Source organism: Alosa alosa, chromosome 8, assembly GCF_017589495.1.
Source record: "Alosa alosa isolate M-15738 ecotype Scorff River chromosome 8, AALO_Geno_1.1, whole genome shotgun sequence".
Lineage (NCBI taxonomy): Eukaryota > Metazoa > Chordata > Actinopteri > Clupeiformes > Clupeidae > Alosa > Alosa alosa.
In genome coordinates this window covers 14,369,670-14,393,784 of record NC_063196.1, presented here as the reverse complement: position 1 = coordinate 14,393,784, position 24,115 = coordinate 14,369,670, and the positions used below count along the sequence as shown (strand labels likewise).

Here is a 24,115-nt window from a genome sequence, read left to right as displayed (position 1 = left end):
GGATCCTCCCATGAATATATGCATGACACGGAAAACGCAATTTGCCACGTTCAGCTCCCGCGACAGGCAGTTTGCGCTTTTACAGCTTTTACATCATTGCGGCCTGTTACATACCTCGCAATGATTTTACACGCACGTTGCGAAACAAATACGCCAGAAATGGGTGCAAAAGCATTAGTACATCTGGCCCTGTATGTCCTGCTTTGGCAATACCCTTTTTGTCATGGCAATAAAGCACCATTGAATTGAATTGAGAGAGAGAGAGAGAGATAGAGAGAGAGAGACAGAGAGACAGACAGTAGAAAGTGTAAAACGTGTGTGTGTGTGTGTGTGTAAAAGACAGAGTGGGAGCGTGTGTGCCTAAGACAGAGCTGAGTCCATGTGTGTGTGCATCTGTGTGTGTGTGTATGTGTGTGTGTAAGAGACAGAGTGGGAGCGTGTGTGTCTAAGAGACAGAGCTGAGTCCATGTGTGTGTGTGTGTGTGTGTGTGTGTGAGACAGACAGGGAGGCAGTGTAAAGTAGTGGGCACGTGCTGGTTTGTCTCATGCCCAGAGAGAAGACTCACGCAGGGTCTCTTGAGGACTCACTCGAAGGATGCAACCGCACCACCCACTGTGTCTCAGCAGAGAGCCAAAATGGCTGCCAGGTGTCTGTGTGTGTGTGTGTGTGTGTGTGTGTGTGTGTGTGTGTGTGTGTCTGCTGTAGTAAACCCATGTGGGGTGGGGGATAATCAGGTAGGGCACACAGTAGGAAACTGAGGCCTGTCATGTTTCATTCAGGTCACTGGCTTCACAGTATCAGTCATTCACAACAAGCCTTTTCTCTAAGGTCGACTGAAGCCCAAAGACAACACAAACTTTACCAAAACCAGGGCTTCATGAGGGCGCAAATTAATGTTCTTGGTATGAACACGTCTCTGGTGTTGCTAGTGTTCTTCTGATGTGCTGCAATGGCTTGCTTGATGGAAAAACTTGAGCTACAGTACTTACTCCAATGCTCTGTGAGATGCACTTTGCGACGCGTAAAATCCATTTTAGGAGAACGGTCTATTTTTTTGGAACGTACGCGCCGCTATCACATCTGGTGTAGCTACTTCCATTGACTATAGTGGAAGCTAATTGTTGCAGCAGACGCAACACGAACGGAGCGCTTCAGTTACGTGCCTGGTGTAGCTTAGCCTTTAGTCTCTGAAAACACTGACGCTCTTCTTACACAGCCCTGGCCCCCGTGAACTGGAAACAAACAAAGTGGGGACGACCTGTCCCCCGAGCAGTGACAAAACATTGTGTGGAGTTTCTTGTGTAGCACCAGTGGTGTATACCCAGGGATACGCAGTATACCCACTTCAAAAGCATCACCATCTTAGTATACCCACTTAGGATAGGCAAGGACAGGTATTAACATTTGGGGTTGATCACAGTATAGCCACGGCACTGAAGGGAGGATGAGCTTGTGCTTCTTGTCAGGCCATCACTGTAAATAAGAACTTGTTCTTAATGATCTGCCTGGTTAAATGAAGGTAAAATAAAATTAAAATAAAATAAATAAGTTATATCCCTGGTGTGTTCTGACTGGTCTTTGGTTCAAATATAATGTAAGTTGCTTTATGACAAAAGTGTTTACTAAAAAACATGACCATAAACCCTATCTTTAAGTTTGAAGCAAGTGTAACTCCACTGCAAAGAAACCTGGACTTCTTTTTTCCAAGTTTCAGGACTGTATGGCTTTTAGACTAAATTGCTGCTGTTAAAAGGCGTCTTCTTTACAGGCCTACTCCCCAGATCTGCTCCGGCAGAGTTATTTAAAGCAAAAAGTAGGTTTATCTTGGTGTGTTTACATAGTGGGTCCCTCTATCTGTGAGTGTTTAGGTTCCCCTTGAGGTCAGGGTGACCCATTAGTACGCCCAGACCCTCCTGACCCTCACTCCTTTAACAAGGACAGACCCACACACAGACACACTCACACTAGGGCTGTGCAATTAATCAACATCAAATATCAATTTAAATGATTATGGAAACTACATAATCAAGATACAACAATTGTTTTCCATATTCTGTTTTGCAAATAATTGCTCTTGTTTTGTCTTGAGTTATCCAGCACACCCCTTTGCTTTAGAGTGATGACTGTTGCAAAAACAATACTTTTTACATTCATTATTTCAATTTGTTTAGAAAATGGTTGGTGTTTCCAAAAGGAAAATTGTGAGTAATATATATTCTGCCTTAATCAAGCAGCCCTAACTCACACACACAGGCAGCTAAGGAGACAGTTCAGAGGAGAGGGTTCTCAGGAGAGGGTCTAGAGAAAAGGGTTTAGAGAAAAGGGTTTAGAGGAGAGGGTTCTGAGGAGAGGGTTCTAAGGAGAGGGTTCTGAGGAGAGGGTCTAGAGGAGAGGATTCTGCAGACAGGGTTCTGAGGAGAGGGTCTAGAGGAAAGTGTTTAAAGGAGAGGGTTCTGAGGAGAGGGTTCTGAAGAGAAGAGAGTCTAGAGGAAAGGGTTTTAAGGAGAGGGTTCTGAAGAGAGGGTCTAGAGGAGAAGGTTCTGAGGAGATGGTTCTGATCCAGATTAGGGCTGGATCAGAGCAGTCAGGGACAGACTGAGGCCGGATCAATCTAAGCTCAAGTAGATATCTGCCTCAGTTGGGAAGAGGAGATACGCGCTCCGCTGAGGTTAACATGCAGCTCAACCCTCATAACCCTGGTTTAACAGTTAACCGCTGGGTCAGCGTATGAGGCCATCTGTGACAGACTGTGAGCCACATCTGAGCCAGATATCAGGGCCAACGCCATCTCAGCTGGAACAGACAGCACAACGTGGCTGCCCTGTCTCTCTGTCTCGGTGGGAAAGAGGAGATAGAGGGGCTCTGCTCGCTCGTTCGGACGGACGGATGTTTATCTCTATGTGTGGTTGAACGTGGGTCCTCTCGGACAGTCTGGCATTCATCCCTGCGTGTGACCAAAAATGATATTCCTTTCAGTTAAGCTAAATGTAATGCAAAACCCACAGCGCAAAGCAAACATAAAGTGCCGCGGTAAAGGGCGGATATGAACATCACATTCAGACTCACAAGAAAAACCTGTTGGGCAACTTGAACATGCAAATGCCACAGCCCTTACAGTGTAATATATAAAAATAAAATAAAATAAAAATGTATAAAATTATAGTGCACAATGTAAAGCACTGTATATCATCATGCACCATTTAATATACCATTTCACTGCCATGCGGGGATGATGGAGCAGCAGAAACGTCACCGCCTGACAATCAGTCGGTCCGCCATTGCGAGTCTGTGTTGCTTTGGATTCAAGCGTCTGCTAAATACAAGTCAACTTTAACTTTCAAGTATCCATCCAATATCACTCTCACCCCATATCACGTTCATGCTATATGTTGGGTGTACTGTATATTCATCTCATGTTGCCACTTTGATTTCATGGTAGGAACTTCTTATTCTAGGGGCTCTAAAAGTGTAAAGCTCCATTGTACTGTGAGTGTTTTTCGATAGCAGCGTCAGCTGTCGTTGTAAACATTTGTATCTGAGGTGCTGACTGCTAGGACTCAGCTGGGGATCAGCGGCCAGGCCGGATTACGTAACATACGCTCCGGCTTCAGCTGAGCTGCCGGCACATTCCGCAAACCTGAAGAGAGGAAGAGTGTGAGTATGTGAGTGTGTGTGTGTGTGTGTGTGTGTGTGTGTGTGTGTGTGTGTGTGTGTGTGTGTGTGTGTGTGTGTGTGTGTGTGTGTTTGTGTGTGTGAGTGTGTGCTGAAGCGTCCAACACAATCCCGTTTTGGGTTGGATTAGGAGGGTTGAGGGATCACCTCGTCCTGCTTCGCTCGGGTTCCCTGAGGAGCTCCCTGCAGGTCCATGCCTGCCCAAACATGGACAAAACTCCCAGACAGCAGGGGGATGGGGGGGGGAGTGACCCACACTGACCCCCCAACACACACACACACACACACACACACACACACACACTATCTCTTACACACACACAAGTAGACACACTCACACACACACAGACACACTCACTAGTCATTACAGTACTTATCGCACACATGCACTCACACATATGTACACACACATATGCGGAAACACACACACAAACACAAATGTAAGCAGACACCCACACCACCACACACTCTCTCTTTCCCTCTTTCTCTCTCACACACCCACACACACACACACACCACACACACACACTCTCGTTGTAGCAGAGACCTGGCCAAACCCCAGCCCCTCTGGCCCCAGCGGACAGTCCAGTTTGTGAGCGAGGAAATTCCAGAGCAGTGCAGATTAATTACCACCAAGATGCCCCTGATATCCCTCTTCCTCTGTACAAGATCAGGGGTAAATCAGGACCAGAACTGCTGCCCGCACTGAGGCCTGAGACCCTCAGGACACCACCACAGCTGTCAGCTGACTCCACAATAGCACGCGCACACACACACACACACACACACACACACAGCATTGCTAGATCGGTCCCTAGAAAGCCTTAAAGGCACACTATGCAGGTTTTTTAGCTTAATATGCAAGTTTGTTTAGCTTAATTTACCTTCATTTAACAGCTTCAGAGTCATTGGATTGGTTATATGACGGGTTGAATGGTGGCCGTCTCGCTTCCCCCTAGCACCTGTGAGCGGAAAAACCACCCTTGCAACTGTGGGCCGGCAGGCCGACGGCCTCAGTGTCAGGAAGTATAACGAGTATAACAAATTGCTTTACTGCATTCAAATACACATACACACCAGGCACCGGCTAGAAAAAGGTAGCGATGGAGTTTCTCAGACATTCGTCATGACAGAGCCAGCGAAAAAGAAGCAAAAACCAAGAAATCAGTAAAGAAATTGCCAATACTGCATAGTTTACCTTTAAAGTGCCATAATAGTCAGCAGACTCTTGGGGCATTATGACTCGGCAGTCGGGTAAAAAACCCAGTGTGTGTGTTTGTGTGTGTGTGTTTTTTTTTGGGGGGGGGGGCTCCAATCTCAAAGGCTAGCCTGGGGATCGTTGATTGGACTGGGAATACAGGGCTGAATAGGAGGTTGACCTTTTGGGGAATGGAATACAACGCAACAAGAAATACTCACTGGCCATCAACAGCCAACTCTCTGAACCACTCTGTCTCACTCTCAACCTGACTCCTCCTGCTAAGGGCACAATCAACAACACAACATCTAGCTGTCCTGCTACATATCTCTCTCTGTCTCCTCCAATTAAGGGCGCAAACAAAATACCCAACTGTATGTGCTCACTCTTCCTAGTCTATGGAACATAATTTTTCCTTCACACCTCTCACTGAGAGTGAGGTATCCAAGATCCTGACATGTAGCCAACCTACTGCAAGCCTGTTGGATTCCATTCCAACCAATCTTCTTCAAACCACTTCTACCAACACACCAGCAACATTGTTAAATGTGTTAACATGTGTTAAATGCTTAACTCAAACATCTCAAAGCTTTCAAACTGGCTCAGGTAACTCTGCTACTTAAAATACCCTCTCTCAATCCTACTCAGGTTGAGAACTATCGTCCGGTCTCACTTCTCCCCTTCCTATCCAAAGCTATCAAAAGAACAGTCTTCAAACAGAATTCCTCTTAAGAAATAACCTCCTTGATCCAAAGCAATCTGGCTTATATTCAGTTGTCAATCTGTTGTCTGTGACAGAAGCCTTAAAAGAACCCAGAGCAAAAGCTCTATCATCAGTGCTCATCTTACTCAATTTATCAGCTGCATTCCATATGTTTAACTACCGCATCCTTCTTTCCATAATCTCAAACATGAGTACCGGTATCAAAGGGAAAGCACTTTCCTAGTTTCCTATCTCATTGTGCGTTCCTTCAATGTATCTTGGCTAGGACAGCAATCCACATCTCACTGCCCCAAAAAAAGGAGTACCCCAAGGCACAGTGCTAGGGCCATGGCCGGATTATCATGACCACAGGCCCTGGGCACAATATCGGAATGGCCCCGTCCTCCCTCTCTCCCCGCACGCCCACTCACACACAGGCAAATAGTAGCCTACTCTTGCAAATAGAACACAATGTTTACAGCATAAACCTTCAATCTATCTGGCTACAGATATGTATGGTTTGGTTTTATTTGTTTTGTCATGGAATACCATTTTGAAATTGTAGGCCAAATAAGGGTAGGCCTAGGCTGCACAAATTTGGGGGTTCGTGGGTTTCTACGCCGTAGATATTTTAGAACTCTGGCAGCTAATTGGATGATTTTCACTTAATTCTGGACAGAAACTTTAAGCTGAAGACTGTGGTCTGACTCATCCAAACCACATAGTGCAAGCGTGAAACAAACCTTAACTTGGGATTTGGACAACACAATAAATGAGGATACCCATTAATCTGAGAGGTTTGATAAGAGGTTTAATTGACAGAAATAAATTTGTGTGTAGGCTATCATCTACAAACTATAACAGAGTCAACTTTCTAAGCAGCCCATCGGTGGTTCTCAAAGCTGCTGTAACCTGGTTGAGAGCTTTGGGGCTCTCACATCCCATCTTACCTGCTGACCCAGCAACAGGAGATAGATGTCCACCTTTAGCGTGTCTCATATTTATAGCATGTAAGCCTTGCCTGTAGCCTATAAGATTGTAAGCTATACCAGGCATTAACAAATGCTACTGGCTTACTCACGCTGGGGACGGTTCACTTATACCATACAGTTCTCTCCCATTCTTGGTCCGCACTCACACTGCATACTATCAAACTGTACCCAGGCACGGTTGAGCTGCTGTACTCTAGAATCTTGCATAGGCACAATCATAAGGCACGTTCATAAGGTATGGTACGGAGCGATCACACTGGTCAAACGAACCAGACTTTGGGGTTCAAATGTACTCGGGTAAGTTACGGACCCTTAGTGCCTGTCCTTCTCAAAAGTTTAGACAGAAGATTTCATGTTTGTGGGTTGTTGAAGTGTGGACAAACTGCTCAATTGTGTTCGAGAAAGCGCTAACCACGTCAGCTAAAATGACGTCTGGATGTTAAGAAATGTTCAGTTTATTCAATAGGCTACGTCCAGAGTGTAGAGACTTGCATGCCAGTGTCACCGTAAACCCGCAAAACATTACTCGGTTCTGACGTAACAGCTCGTCGTCACTCAGTGTAGAGCTGACAGCAGGTGCTACAGACACTGTTTTTGACATGATTTAACGGCATATTTTGCAGAGGGCACCCTTTTGCTTAAGGACCCCTGGGCACGCGCCCAGAAAACCCATTGGTTAATCTGGCCATTTCTAGAGCCCCTTCTCTCTGCCCTTTACAACACCTCCTTGGGTTCAAGTTTCTGCTTACACTTACCATGAACTTCCTCTCTATCCTCTAATCTATATCCCTTGACTTAACTTGATGCTAAACTGTCATTACATTTCTTCTGCAAGGTAGCACTTGCTACTCTATTGTTTCCTTAAAGTAATTTTAGACAAAAGCATCAGCTAAATGAATAACTGTACATGTAAAGAACAACAACAAAAAAAACAAGCACTGATGGGGATTTTTTGTCACCTATTTCACAGCTCTTACTGGACACAGAAGAGTAAGGCTGTTCATCGGTGCTTAAGCCCAAGGCAAAGCCTCTGAGTGGCCCCAGTCTTAAATGGGAAAAGGCTGTCTGTAAGGGCTCCACAGAAGATCAAGGCCAGATTAGCTCTAGGAAGCTTTCACAGCAAGGCTATACAGGGTGCCCAATTGGAGCACTCTGTTTGTGGAGCATAGAACTTTTTTTTACAAATATACGTGCTTTTATCACGTCTGGTGTGGCCAGTTCCATTGCTTATTGTGGAAGTTAACTGTTGCAGCAGTGGAACGCTTCAGTTCCGTGCCTGCAGTACCATGCCTATCAGACGCCACCACACCAACCAGCTGAGCAGCACTGTACACACTCGCACCAGAATAGGGGCCCAATCCACCCCACAACAGGAACTCCTCACTCATTTTTTGTTGGGCATGAGGTGTCATGGCGGAGGCTACGAGGAGACACGCATGGTAAGATATAGCAGTGGTTCTCAAACTGTGGTACGGGTACCACTGGCGAACTCTCACTAGTGGTACTCAGGGAGTCTCCAAGGTGTCTTTTCATAAAGACTTGACAACGCAAAACAGTATGTACAATGTAAAATGTAGCTGAATTGGCCTACGCACCTGTATTTTAATGTCGGTCATAATGGTGGTACTTGGAGAGCCAATTGTTTTCGTGGGTGGTACTCATTGTGAAAAGTTTGAGAACCACTGAGATATAGCATTTAACCCACTGTGATTTCTAGGCAAGAGGTGAATGGAAAGGAGAGGATCAAGAGAATAGGGTTAGACAGGGACACTAAAAGGAAAGTAGGAGAGATGTGTGTGTGTGTGTGTGTGTGTGTGTGTGTGTGTGTGTGTGTGTGTGTGTGTGTGTGTGTGTGTGTGTGTGTGTGTATGGTGTATGTGTGTGTATGGTGTATGTGTGTGTCTGAAGAGAGTATATGACTGTGCATGGAGGTTAAAGAAAATATGACTCTGAGAAAGGCTGGGAAAAAGAGAAAGAGAGAGAAGGGGGGGCATGTGGGAGAGAAGGAGACAGAAAGAGAGAGAGAGAGAGAGAGAGAGAAAGAGAGCTCCCAAATCCTCTGAATTATCTAGCTACCCAAATAAGTCCGTCTGGAGCAGGGCTTCACCAAATTACTGCTGCTGCCCCCGTGACCTGTGCAGATAAGGCAGCTCCACCAGAGAGAGGAGGAGAGGAGGAGAGGAGGAGAGAGGAGAGGAGGAGAGCGGAGCGGAGAGGAGAGGAGGAGAGGAGGAGAGGAGAGGAGAGGAGAGGAGAGGAGGAGAGCGGAGCGGAGCGGAGAGGAGAGGAGAGGAGAGGAGAGGAGAGTGAGCAAGCAGCTGTGTTTCTTCTGTTATTCAGAGAACACAGAAATAGCACACTGCCTTATACAGCAGACGAGAGACCAGGGCCAGGGGGAGGGCAGGGGTTAAAACATCATACGCACACACACACACACACACACACACACACACACACACACACACACACACACGCCAACACACACACACACACACGCACACACACACGCACACACACACGCGCACACACACAAACACACTCCCACACGCCCACTCCCACACGCACACACACACACACACACACACACACACACACACACACACACACACACACAACACACACACACGCACACACACATGCACGCACAGAGAAAAGTGGAGTCTCAGAGGGCAGAAGCCCTTGGTGAGCAGGGTGAGTTGGGGACGCTGGATTCCGTCATGCCACTTTGTCCCTCACGTTCTGCCTCACCACCATCACCATCCTTACGCTCATGCTCACACTCATCCCAACACAGGGCAGGCATACTGTGCCTCATCCATGTGAATCAAGGAGAAAACCCAGACTGGTAACAACATGAGAGGACATTTCATGGACAATCCACTGAGCAGTGTCCTACTGTACTGTGTGTCTGTGGATATGTGTTCCCTTGGACTTTAAACACCTGACTAGTTTGAATATAAGAGAATAGCATCAATGAAAATCCATTAAATTCCTTGTTATTTACATAGGACCAAAACTAATTAGAATTGTCAAGGGGTTTTACTGAGGCTGAATTCCAAACCCGGAAACCCCCAAGAGAATGCACTGAGGCAAAAGACTACATTTGAACCCCCTAACACAAGTAATATATATACTGTGTATATATACAGTATATTCACAACATATGCATACAATAGTTAGGTATACAACTAACCCTATGTATACAACTCAGCCTCCAGGCTCATGCCTATGGCCACAACACAGCCACAGGTACAGTATGTCCCTTACCAATCCCACTCTCACTTCAAATACCAAAAAAGGTTGTTTGTCAGAAGTGCTTCGTCACTGATACTGTATGTCTCTCGAAAGCAGGTGCTCTTTGGTTTCAAGGGGATACTTCTCGTCTTAAAAGAGTTGGTTTGACCAAAAAATTCCAAAGGCACACTGCTTTTTATAGTTAAAAGCCTTTAGATGGGCTTACACGTTGCGACAAAACATGTCTTCATCAGAGCATACAGGTTTAATGTTCACAGGTACTATTTAACCAAAATAGGATGCACTATCACTTCTTTCATATTACTTCAATGTGGTTGATTAGCTGTCCTCCTCCATCTATAGATAGCATACCTGTTCCCGTGGTCTCTATTTTAGTGATGCCTTAATGATGGTCTGTATTCTCGTACAGACTCTTGGGTCAGGTGGCATATGATAATTAGTGGCCTCGAGCCATTACCTGCACAATGTGCACTTCTAATCCGTGCAAATTGAGATCTTGTTCCTCACAGTTTTTCCCTTAGCGAGCTAACTGGAAAACAAGCACTATTCCTTGAAGTAATAGAATTCTTACCTCCAGGTAAAGCTATTAGTCGTTCTACAAGGGAAAGGAATTCCAGACAGGCAGCAGTTTCACTGAAATAAGAAACTGCTAGAACTAATCTATAGAGACAGTGTGTTTTTGTGTGTATGTATACTGTACATATACACTGTGTGTGTGTGTGTGTGTGTGTGTTTAGGTCAGTTAAAACTTCTTAGAACAGAGCTGTACAGGGAAGATTCATTTATTCTGATTGGATGGATAACCACACACACACACACACACACACACACACACACACACACACACACACACACACACACACAGGAACCTTCCTCAATAAACAAACCCCTCACAGATGCTCCTCAGGTCTGACACTGCGCGTCTCCATGACAACCCTATTCCTGGGGCCGGCTGCCTGTAATAGGCAGAGCGCAGCGGCGGCCGTCTCTGACCAGCGTGACTTATTATGTCCGTCTCCCGGTAGCGCTTTACAGCCCAAATGGGACCGCGCGGTATTTATAGAAACTCCTTATACTCCTGAGTTTTCTTCTCCCGCCTCTCTCTCTCTCTCTCTCTCTCTCTCTCTCTCTCTCTCTCTCTCTCTCTCTCTCTCTCTCTCTCTGCTAAAACCTGCACAAAGCCTAGAATCATTAGCTGTCCTGGAGGGACGGTTTGTGTTTTTCTGGCAGCACTGGCTGTCCGATCCATCTGAGAAATGGAGATGGCCATGACGAGCGCCGTGGAAAAAGACGGACCAGGGGTTACAGGTCTGAAATGTTCTCATGCCAGAAATCATGTGTGTGTGTGTGTGTGTGTGTGTGTGTGTGTGTGTGTGTGTGTGTGTGTGTGTGTGTGTGTAGAGTGTGTAGAGTGCATACACACAGCATTTGTCTTCAATGTTTCCCTTTTTCTTTCATTTTCATATCTCTCTTCCTTTTTGTACCCCCCAACTCCCCTCTCTCTCTCTCTCTCTCACACACACACACACACACACACACACACACACACACACACAGACACACACAGACACACACAGACACACACACACAGAGTAACGTTATTATAAATTGCTGAGAGGATGTTCTCCTTAAATACCCTCTTGCCCTGATATCTCCTGTAACAAAACCTCAAGTGGATTTAACCTCATTCTATTTAATATGAGTAGCCCACATCTGGTGTTAGCTCATTTTAGGGCTCTTGTCAATGCTACAGTATGTGCACACTTGGGTTTAGTATACCCAGTTAAATCCGCTGAGCACATTACGGATGGCAGGTCTAATTAATCAGCGATAAGATCAATTCCTGCTTACTCCACTTTTGGCAAAAAGCACATGCTTTCAGAAAAACAACAACATGCATCTTTACCCATATAAGGTCAATCATCAGGAAAACTCAAAAAGGAATTACAGCCCCCAATCATATTCAAATATGACCCAGCAAAATATGAACCTTTGATTGCATGCTAAGCAATGCTTTGTCTGCATCCGATAACTGATTGAACTCCCCCAGCAGAGGTAGCATTGCTTGTTGTAAGGCGTGTCCTTGAGCATGGCACCAGAATAGCCAAGGTCACACTGGCCAAGGTAACATCAACTCATTTCTTGCCATGTTAGCAAAACAGATGGCCAATGGACGTCACCCACAGAGAGTGAAATAACAAAAACAATGAAAAACAAACAGACAAAAATCAAAAATGGCAACCATTTTACTAACAGTGGGAGGGAATATGTTCCAGTATAAATCAATAGCACCTGCTGAAAAATGGCGATTTACACAACAACACAGGTATCGAAACACACAGCCAAAGTCATCAATCGATAGCAGGGATACACTTCACAGGCCTGTTTCACATACATGGATCAAGCCTCATCCTAGACTAAAGGAGAACTTAAATAAAACCAAAAAGACCTATTGTCTAGGACTAGGCTTAATCCAAGTCTGGACAACTGGCCTCATGTGTTCAGACAGCCCAAGGAGGAGGAGGAAAAAATGGAAGAGGAGGAGAAGAAGGAGGGAGAGATGGAAGAGAAAGGAGAGAAAAAGGGAGATGGAAGAGGAGGAGGAGAAGGAGGAAGAGAAAGAGGAGAAGAAGGGAGAGATGGAAGAGGAGAAGGAAGAGATGGAAGAGGAGGAGGAAGGGAGAGATGGAAGAGGAGAAGGAAGAAGAAATGGAAGAGAAAGAGGAGAAGATGGAAGAGGAGGAGGAAGAGATGGAAGAGGAGGAGGAAGGGAGGGAGGAAGAGGAGGAGGGAGAGAAGGAAGAGGAGAAGGAGGAGCAGTAGGAAGAGTTGCCGTACCTGACACGGTGGAGGGTGGGAACGGGTTGTAGGCTGGACACAGCACTGGACACAGCACTGGCTCACTTTCTGCAAAAGACACCGATAAGAAAAGATCATTAGAGGATTCCAAAACAAATTGCCCCGGCTCGCCGATAGAGGTTAAGATAACAGTGGAGAGGCTGCTCAGACTAAGTGATGATGACATATTGTCCATATTTAACATGGTTGAAACTGTGGCTCAACAGTTACTAGTATATGCACTGATAGATACATAGTGGGTATGTTGTCTGTCTATAAGGAAACCCACACAATAGATCATGTTTCTTATTACATTGTCAGCGAGGGAAAGTGTGGGCAAGGGTCAGATTCAAGATGGAGAAGCTTTATTTTCCACCATCATCTACACCGTCCCTTGGTTTAAGAAACCCACACACATGTTGCTTTTCCTAATTGACATTGAAGCTCACTGTGTGGAATGGAGACTAAAGTTACCTCATGGTCATTAGCAGATATTTGACTTTACTTGGTCTGGCTTTTTACTATCTGAAGAGTGTCTAAATCTCTTCTCTCTCAGGACAATATTCTTCTCATGTACCACAGCCAGCATAGTTTACTAGGTGGCATTTTCAACCACAAAGCAAAACTCTCAGAGGGACAGACAGAGAGGCCTTGAAAGACATCATATTTACTAACAGCTTCTGAAAATGTGGCCAGGAGTCAAGCAATGTGCTTGAGCTTGGAACGGAGGTATGATGATGAAAACTTTCCACCGCCTCTCTACATCCTCCCTCAGTTTCTGAATCTCACCCACTCTATGTTTTATTAACATTCCCTACCTGACAGGCATCAACATTTATACTGTGGAAGGAGAAATGGAGGATAAGGCTGCTACATGACAATAGAAGAGTTATTTCCTGCATTTCTTCTACCTGTAACTCACCAAAATTGGTCTTGTTTATTCTCACTGCAGAATGCCTAATTTTCTAAAGTCTGTTATTGTATTATTCTTTCCACGAAACATGGATTCCACGAAACATGGATTTTCAACAACACAGTAGGGAGCCCATTAAGCCAAACCCTTTAAACGGCAGCAGAAACCAGCATGATTCCAAGCCTGATATGGGCGTGCTATGGCACAAGTATACAGTAATATGACTGATGTACGGCTATTGTATGGCTAAGGTTAAGGTATGGTTGCAATGTGGTTAAAGCATGGCCTGTTATATGTCTAGGGTATGGCTATGATATGACTAAGGTATGGCTGTTATATGGCTAGGGTATGGCTGATATAAGGCTAAGGTATTGCCATGAAATGGTTTGGATAAGGCCCTGATCTGATGAAGACTCAGCCCTTATCTGTCACATATAGGACCCACCTAAGGTTAAAAAGATTATTTGAGAACCACTCTGCTGAACCTTCCAGTTCCTCACACGTGAGAACGTGTCTCTGGAACAGATTAAAATAATGCTCTGGCAAGCTTTCAGTTGGGCTGATCCAGCCGACCCCATGATTTTCCTACCATATCAGAAACTATTTCATCCACATCTTCACAAGGACCCCCACAGTGGAACTCCAAACCACCAGAACTGTGTTGCCTCCTCATCCTTACATGATCAGACAGAGGAACTACAAACCATTAGAAAACCCATCCACCCAAACTGAACTCAGCTTCCAAGCGGGGAGACAGGAAGTCATGGTTTGGACTTTTGGCTGCGGCCATGGGGCCCCCTGAGCGACGCACTTAATGCAGAGTTGCGTCCGTGGGACTGCCCCTGCAATTGGTATCTGTAAGTCACTCCGGATAAGAGCATCAGCTAAATGCATGAATGAATAATAAAGAAATGATTTAAGTCCCAGCGCGTACAGTCACATGATCCTGTGAAGGACACCCAAACCGTAACAAATCCATATGCTGAGGATAAGCGGCCTTTCGTGATGTTTGAATATTTGAAGTAGTGATAAAAGACTGAAACAAGATAATTACAGCCTGACCCCTCCAGGCCTTGCATGCCTTAGGTACACTGGCCTGTCTCTGTCCAGAGCCTATATCCAAGTCGTGGGCGTGGGATTGTGTAGCCGAAGTGGGCTTCTTGGCTGCTCGTTGACCCCTATGCCATGACTTCAGTCTTGAGTGCCGGCCCGGGAGCAGCGCCTCTCCTCTGGCCAAAATGGAATGCTGTGTGTTGGGTCAAGTGCTGCCAGGGAGACCCTTAACTTTCCTTTTTTTGAACACAATTTGGTTCACCATAATAGGGCAGAGTGCAGTGTTTTGACAGGGAGTAAATTATAACCGGGACAGGAATAGGGGGAATCGCACTGCTCAGAGGCACTGTATTGCACAGCTGAGACACAACGGAAGGGATGCTGGTCTGTTTATTTTACTGTATGTAAGAGTCTGTGCCATGTACTTCACCATGCATGTAGTATGTGTTTATGTTTTTATGTCAGAGCATGTATGTGTTTGTGTATGGATTTGTGTGTGTGTGTGTGTGTGTGTGTGTGTGTGTGTGTGTGTGTGTGTGTGTGTGTGTGTGTGTGTGTGTGTGTGTGTGTGTGTGTGTATGCAGTTGCATTTATCTGATTGCTTGTGTGTGTGTGTGTGTGTGTGTGTGTGTGTGTGTGTGTGTGAGAGAGAGAGAGAGAGAGAGAGAGAGAAACACAGAGAGGAAAACAAAGAGAGAGTGAGTACACATGGCTCCTAACAGGGGCATGCTCAAACGTTAATGGTCCTACAGGTACGTACACATGCGTCACACACTACACACAACCTTAGTGGCAGGGATGGAAGGCAAAACCGCGCATCCAGGGTACTGAATTTCAGATGGAAAAATGTCATCATCTGTGGGGCGCCTCTGTGCTGTGTGTTCTGTGGATGAGGAGGACTTGTGGATATTCGTTGGGCTAGATAATCCTCTAGGTGACAATCCATTAGAAATGTGTTCCCAGCAGGAGGGCCAGGGAATAATCACCTTAGCAGTATTTACCTAGCGGCCAGCTCTAATGGAGGCAGAGGCAAAGCCTCATGACACAACAGCAGCAGCAGGAAAGGTGACAGATAGCTCTGTTCCTAGGATCCAGAGGGCAAGGGGTTCAGATTGGATCAGGCTCAGATCAAGCCCAAAATGAATTGAAATTCATTTTATTTATATCATATATTTATTTATATCATGACGTACTGTAGGAATGTGTCACAAGTGTTAACAGCTGGGAGACAACACTGTTCTGGTGGGCAACTGATCGACTCGGCCTGGGACGTCATCTGGATCAGCAGCACTGTTTCAGAGTGAGCAGAGCTATTGGAGTGCTGAGTGTTTTGTCAGTAAGGCCTTCTGTAAATTAGGATTCCCTCAACACATCAACCAGACATGTAGGGTTCACAAGGATCAATGAACCTCATAAAGCAGCATAGTATGAGAGTTTTTCAGAGGTCACAGTTCTAATGTTTCACAGAGCACCTGGCCAGGACAAATCTGGCCCTGATCTCTATCTAATCTGGCCTTGATCTGAAATCTAATCTAGTTCTGATCTGGTCCTGATTTGGACCTAATATGGTTCTGTTCTGTTCCAAAATCAGCAAAGCTACACTGTGTGACACTGCGAATCAGCCTGAGCATCAGAGCGGAGCTGGCAGACTGCAGCACGAGTGAAAACCTCAAACTGGACACACACCTGCGCTGACCAAACATGAAAGAGCTGTGAGGTATCAAAGGAAACGACACGAACAAGACACAGACAGCAGACCAGAGAGAAGCCCACAGATCTGCTTTCATCATCCCACCACTGCCCTGCACGTACCAGAGCCATACAGCGTGCGGTCAGAAGCCCAAAGAGAGCTGGTACAGTTCTACCTCCTATTAGCTCAGGATTCAAAACAGAAAACCGCCTGAATATTTCACAAATAATAAAACTTTTATTGGAGATATACAGTATAATTGCACCATGAATCCTTCATCCTAGAGAGAATGGAGTGCCGGGAGTACTTGATACAGCTGTGGCATACCAGGTCCATATCCAGAATGGGGCTGTGAGTATCCGGCCCCTAGCTTCATACTTCACAAACAATGTATTTCAATTTGAATGGAAATGCTTACTGTATGATTAAAGGGGTCTAAATATGATTTCAATTAAACTAGCTTTAATCCATCAACTTAAGTATGCCGCATTCCAGCCTGACCAGATCCCCAAATGATCCATTGATGCATTGCGCATTTCCAAAACAAACAGGCCAACAACCTTAATGATCTAAAATGTTCCTGCACTAGCTAAATTCTACACAGTACGGCTCTGGTTCTACTCAGTACTTCTAGAACTAGAGTTCCTCGTTTGCTCCATTCAGAGGTTCCATTCAGATGTAGAAAAAGTAATGATGTGGCTGAAGAACAACTCTTAACTAAAGAGTTCTAAATTCTAAGTAGAACATTCCACATTCCAGAATCAATACAAGTGCCTCATTGCAATTAATTAGTCTATCATAGGAGCAAACTCGGGCAGATAACTCTCAGCTGTTATTGCAGACTAACAAAGCAAAAAGGACACTTTGGAACCAGGATTTGTTTTGCTTGTTAAAGCACTTAATATGCAAAACACTCTGTTGTGGTCATTTAAAGGGTAGTAAAATTCGACCACTGGGCCTCTTTTTGTCAAACACCAGACACAGCCTAAAACAGTAGCTTATTTTACTATAATTGTCCAGAACATGAAATCTACACTAAATAGAATATTGGCAAAACTACTGACAAAAGAAACATATTAATTTACAGATAGCTAAACTTAGCTCATAATAGATATTAACAACAGCTCTTCTCTTTCCAATTCACCGTTCCATGGCCTGACACTAGAACATCAAAACACTAGCTCAAATAAGATCAAACGACTACCAGCTAAATACTGACTGACTGAAAACAGTGCACCATCACCTGACTAGACTTCTGTGGTTTCACTAATCCACTTAAATAAATGTGATATTATAGTGGCGCATGTAACTGGTCTTACAAATATAGAAGAACTCGTGCTCACTTAGGAGAGAAATGAAGTTACAAATAGTTACAAAGAGTCAGCAAATAACACGAGTAGACAACCAACAGTCAGGAGGAAAGAATATACCAGAGAGAGTACAATCCAATACCAAAGGGAAAAAAAAGAAGATAACGGAATATAACTGAAGAAATATATTAGAAAGATAACAAAAGATAGGATAAGAAAGATAACACAAGGAATATGCCAGAAGCAGAAAGGTTTGTAGATAAATCCTTCTGCTAGCACCCACTCTCAGCTCTCAAATGACATCAAATCAAATGCCAGGTGTAATCTTACACAATGTCCAATACAAGGTCCCAGGGACAGTAGCTCGTTGACAAAGCTCCTTGAGGAAAGAGTCCCTGAGGCTTGTGTACTCATACAAAGCGTTCAACACCCTCGGTGTGAGTCTAGGGAGTCCCTGAACTCTGACTAGCAACACACAAAAAGCCTCAGTCTGCATTCAAAAGCTATTGAGAAAACGAGGATCTGAAGTGCAAAACACACACACACACAGTGTGTGACAGTCACAGGTACAAGAATCCGACGGCTGCCAATCATTCCAGCAGGAACTGCATCTTTTTGCCAATGCAAAACCACACACACCAGCATACAAACATGCACACAAAACATACTAACATGTGAGCTCGAGTGACACACAAACACACACACATCAGCATACACACACAAAACACACACTCACACACACACACACATGCAAGTGACATACACATGCATGTGTATTCACGCACGTTCACAGGAAACACAAAGAAGATCCACCCAAAAGAAGAGAGAGAGCAAGAGAGAAAAGGAAACAGAGAAATGAAGAGACACAAACAAAAGAGATAGATGACAAGATAGAGATGAACAAGGAATGAAGGTCAGAAAGAGACAGAGAACAAGAAGGTGTCTGTGTGTGTGCATGTGTCTCTGTGTGTGTGTGTGTGTGTGTGTGTGTGTGTGTGTGTGTGTGTGTGTGTGTGTGTGTGTGTGTGTGTGTGTGTGTGTGTGTGTGTGTGTGTGTGTGTGTGTGTGTGTGTGTGTGTGTGTGTGTGTGTTTTGTGGGGAGCACTACAGTGAAGAGCAACACCATGGCTTGGTTCTTTAGAACATCCATTAGGCAAAATGTGTACACACCTACGTATCAGAGTTGTCAGGATTATTAAACTGTCACTTGCGTCATGCCTACATCAAATAAATGTACTGTATGAATGTGTGCTACCTGAATGCTGAGTCAACCATTTTTCTTTACACAGTGAAGGCCAGAGATCAAATATATTACAGTGATCAGTACCGGTACCTCTGTAGTGCCAAAGTATGCACTACAGAGTATGCACAACAAACCGCAAGTAACACATAAAATACAATCAAATCCCAAAACACAAAGACACACATATCTCTGGTAGTGTAAATGTAATATTTATTGTTATTGTAAGGTGTAAATGTAATTTCTCAATTGTAAGTGGCTTTGGATAAAAGTACCAGCCTCTCCACCTCTCTCTCTATCCTCTCCACCTCTCTCTCTCCTTCTCCCGTCTCCACTTCTCTCTATCCTTTCCACCTCTCTCTCTTCTCCACCTCTCTCTCTATTCTCTCCCCTCTCTCTCTATTCTCTCACCTCTCTCTCTATCCTCTCCACCTCTCTCTCTCTCCCCTCTCCACTACTCTCTATCCTTTCCACCTCTCTCTCTTCTCCACCTCTCTCTCTCTATTCTCTCACCTCTCTCTCTATCCTCTCCACTTCTCATTCTCTCCCCTCTCCATCTGTCATCTTCACCTCTCTTCCCTATCCCCCTCCTGTCATCCCCTCATTTGTTTCTCTCCTTCCCATCAATCACTCTATCCTCTTCACCCCACTCCACCTATCCTAATCTATTCCTCCCCTATCATCACTCTCTCTTCTATAATTTCCTCTCCTTTCCACCTGTCATCACTCTTCTATCCTTTCCTCTCTTCTCCTCTGATCATCCCTCTCTCTCTTCTATCGTTTCCTCTCCTCTTCTCCTCTCATCCCGGTCTCCAATTCAGTTGAATTCACATCAGATGAGCTTTGCTTGAATGGCTGTGCAGACTACAAGATGTGTAGATTATCAAAGCAATGCTCCTCTTTCAGTTTGATTACACCCCCAAACACACACACACACACACACTCCTCCTCCTCCTCCTCTTTTCTATCCTCTTCTCCCCACTCCTCCACTGGACTAATCTATCACTTCTATCATTTCCTCCTCTCCTCTCTCTTGTTCTGCTCCCTCTCCTCTAGTCACTCCTTCTTCTCTTCTCCCCTATCCTCAACACTCCATCCCTCTCCTCTCCTCTCCTTTCCTCACCCACTCTCCTCATTTATCCTTTCCTCTCCTTCTCTCTCCTGTCCTCATCACGCCATTCCTCTGCTCCAACCCTATCTTCTTCTGCTCCCTGTCCTCTCATCCTTTCCTCCTCTCCACTCCCCAGGCCACCCCCCCTCCCCCCGTAGTCTAATTAGCTAACTCCATTAGTAGGCAGGGACCTGAGGGTGCACAATCACCTCCACGCACACACACACACACACACACACACACACAACTCTGCTTAAACCAACAGCCACCTTTCCACACTTTCCACACACCACAGGCACATCCTATTCCTCTTCACAAAGACAATAACATAAATGATTTGTGTTTTTTGTGTGTGTGTGTGTGTGTGTGTGTGTGTGTGTGTGTGTGTGTGTGAGAGAGAGAGAGAGTATGAGTGTGCTTGTTGACCATGTGTATGAAAACTGTGTGTATGAAATGGGGACCTTTTTTGTTGATGGCTCACTTCAGTTATGTAAACAGCATCCCACACACTCATTCTGTAATTGTTGTTGTCGTACTCTATCACTGTGTATGCGTGTGTGTGTGTGTCTTACCATCCATCCAAGCTCTGTAATTGTATAGCAGTCAGTATCACTCTGTGTGTGTGTGTGTGTGTGTGTGTGTGTGTGTGTGTCTGTGTGTGTATGTGTATGTAGTTGTGTATCCACCTGAATGCTAGAGGTCCCTACTGGCCTACTGAGCGAGCGGAACAGCAGCTACGCTGGCAGCCTGCTTGTTGTTCCTCAGAGGTGGTCAACGCTCTCACTCTGACCATCTGATCTGAATGAGAGGGGGCACAGGGCTCCAACACAGCCACATATTGGGGCAGCCGTGGCCTACTGGTTAGCGCTTCGGACTTGTAACCGGAGGGATGCCGGTTCGAGCCCTGACCAGTAGGAACGGCTGAAGTGCCCTTGAGCTCACTGCGTCGGTATTAGTGTGTGCTTCACCTCACTGTATGTTCACTGTATACTGAGTGTGTTTCACTAATTCATAGATTGGGATAAATGCAGAGACCAAATTTCCCTCATGGGATCAAAAGACTATATATACTCACTTATACTTATATGGTTCTACTGTACATGGACAGTCAAGTGTATATGGAGTGACAGCCATTTTGGATTTTAGCCCAGCACAGACCTCTAGGTAATCCAGTGAAACTGTTTTGAGACATGCTCACCTGCACTAGGTTCAGGTGGAGGGGATTAACAGGTCCCAGGTTTACACAGAGAGGGGTCCATGCACTCATTACCTTAATGGACATTTGATTTGGCCTTCCATAGGTGATACTGTTAATGGAATTGGAACTTGCCACACACACACACACACACACACACACACCATCAACAATTATAAACAAATGCAGCCGATCAATGCTGCTAGTGGTTTGCGGCTGTTGCAAACCGCTGCTTTACATGTCCTCGGTAAACAGAGACTCTGGGGTCCTTAACACTGCATGTGCCACAGGCATGACAGGTGCTCTAACACACACACACACACTGTGTGGACTGCGTCATTATTTACCACCACTGAGACGGGCTCACTCTGGAGGGGATACATACGCCCAGATTGGGCCAATATCAGGATGGTATCAGGTAGGTTATTCAGGCGCACCACAAACCTTACGCTCCAGAAATATTTCCATCCAGCAGTTCTCCTCAGCCAACCCAACCTGTTAGCCCATATCAGATCCAGCACACCAATAAGCTGTTCTGACAGTGCTATCTAGTCATCTGATCTAGGCAGAGAGAAGCATTTAGTGAGGTGAGGAGGAGCAAACGGAAGATTATGAACTGAAACAGGAGCTGGTCCAGTGATGTTTGGCCGACTGACTTTCAGTCTTTCAGACCAAGGGGAAGCCAGCATCCACCTGCACCCAACATGTCCGCCATGTTCATAATCATAAACACTGTGGGAGGGGGATGTAGAGGGGTCACCACCAGGTTAGCACAGGAGGCAGACAGAAGGACGAGAAGGGGATGAGAGCGAGGGAGAAGAGGAGGAGGAAGAGGAGGAGGAGGGGGATTAAAAACAAGGAGGACGAAGACAGAGGAGGCTTTGGCGTCGGGTTGCTGTCGAAAAGTCCTGGGCTTATTTTGGTCTTCCCTCCTGCTCCCTTCCCGAAGAAAGTTTCATAACGGGAAGGGATATTAATAGGAAGATGTTAAAAAGTCACATTCTGCATTCTGGAACAGAGGTCGACAGTTTAATTGGAAGTGCAAATTGCGTTCACATGTAGCGTTCCCAGCTGTGGTTTCAGGCACGGGGAGCACCAGTGTGATCATTGAAAAGAGTTTCCGAAGGGGTGGGGTGGGGCGGGGGAATTAGAGAGCGCAGATAATGGCTTTTTCGGAGTACTTCAGTATTTTTAGACAGACACACACACACACAGGTGCGGCTACGTAGTCCAGGAACATTGTTCCTTCTGCCGCGTTACCCTGACAGTTCAGGACCTATAATTAAGGAAATCATCAGCAAAAGAAAGAAACAGAGAGAGAAAGAGAGAGAGAGAGAGAAAGACAGAGCGAGAGGGACAGAGACAGAGGCAGAGAGAGAGAGAGAGAGGTGAGTGTGAGTTTTTTCGTCTGGCTGGCACTCGCTCCTGCTGTCAGGTGCTACCCGTGACTGCTTCGTCACACGCAAGGGGGAGGGAGGAAATAGATCTGTTAACGGCGCCCAGGATGACGGCTCTCTGACGCAGCAGCAGCAGCTCCTCAGCATGGTGCGCCGACAGCCTGGGCAAAGATAACACACTATTCTAACTACAACACTGTAAACCAGCATGTCTCGCACCCCCCAAGCAAAAATAACACACACCTTTAACGATCACATTGCAAACACATACCTGTTATATTTTATTGTGACAGTGACTCCTACAAAGTGCTCTTTTTTCCCTCTGTTGGTAGATTAAAGTGTTGACCACACCACGGGTTTGACACCCAGGGAGCCCACACACTGATTAACCCTTAGAACCCGATTGACGCAAAGTGCGTCAAAAAACACACCCTTTCTTCTCTGTTACATTGCTCTGCGACTGTTCATCGCAACGAGATAAAACCTTTATTGCATGACAGAGAAGAAGTGGGGCTTTCCAAAGAGACTACGCACTTGTCTGTACGATCAAGTATGAAAATTTAAAAAAAATCATGAAATTAAATCAAATTGCATCATATTTACAGTCTATACTGTAAACTATATTCGTTTGAATTACTCGCGAACCCGCATAGATATGGCAAGCATATCAGATGAAAGAGGAGAAACAGGGCTATCCATTGGTACCATGGATCGATCTTTCTGGCTGATAAAAACAGACAAAGTGACTGCAAAATATTAACGTCATATACACAAACCAACGCTGCACACCCATTACTCTCGTTTGAATTACTCGCGGACCCGTGATCAGATATATATGCCACGTATGTTAGATGAAAGAGGAGACACAGAGCTATCATTTGATACCAAATACATCCTTCTGGGTTATAAAACAGACGAAGTGACAGCAAAATAATAACTTCATTTTGCTGGACTTACCCCACGTTTTTGTGGCAAAGCATGTTTATAATCCAACGCTATCGTGTGTTTCTCACAATCATCATGAGTGCATACACCATAGTCACACATGCTAACAGGCAAACTTGGGTCAAGTCAGGTCAGATCAGTTCGTGTCACAGATATGGAGCGCAGAAAGGTCATTTTTCATCGCTAAATAAAAAATGTCATTTATTTCCGTAAATCACACACCACATATTTCTGTAAATTGCTCAGCCCTAGAGTATCCCTCCAACATGGCAGTTATATTGCCCGTTTCAGGACAGTCTGCCCTACACACACATGAAATGCATATAGAGCTATGAGCTTGCTGTGGTGAGATACAGGTCAAAATATAAGAATTTTTATAATATGATTTTTATATTTTAATTCTTTAAAAATCTAAATAAAATCAATGCTAGTACCAATACATGCAATGATACCAATATATATAATATGTGTGTGTGGCACTTACAATGATCAGAATAAATCCTTATGAATAAAGGTAGTGAAAATGCCCTAAAAACAGCTTAGGGTTCTAAGGGTTAAAGTGTATCTGCCTATCTGTCGACTGGTGTGGGTCCCTTTGAAAA

General features: G+C 45.1%; 1 protein-coding gene across 7 annotated transcripts in view; it reads right to left on the bottom strand.

Annotated features, from left to right (window-relative positions):
- LOC125299519 (1-phosphatidylinositol 4,5-bisphosphate phosphodiesterase beta-4-like) overlaps positions 1-24,115 on the bottom strand; it is a 94,549-nt gene that overhangs the window by 62,982 nt on the left and 7,452 nt on the right. For 6 of the 7 annotated variants that reach the window (XM_048250823.1, XM_048250822.1, XM_048250824.1 and 3 more), the window contains one exon: positions 12,660-12,728. The gene's annotated coding sequence lies outside the window, so the exon portion shown is untranslated. Of the gene's footprint in view, positions 1-8,642; positions 8,663-12,659; positions 12,729-24,115 lie in introns of those variants that run through there. The other variant, XM_048250827.1, reaches the window with a different exon arrangement.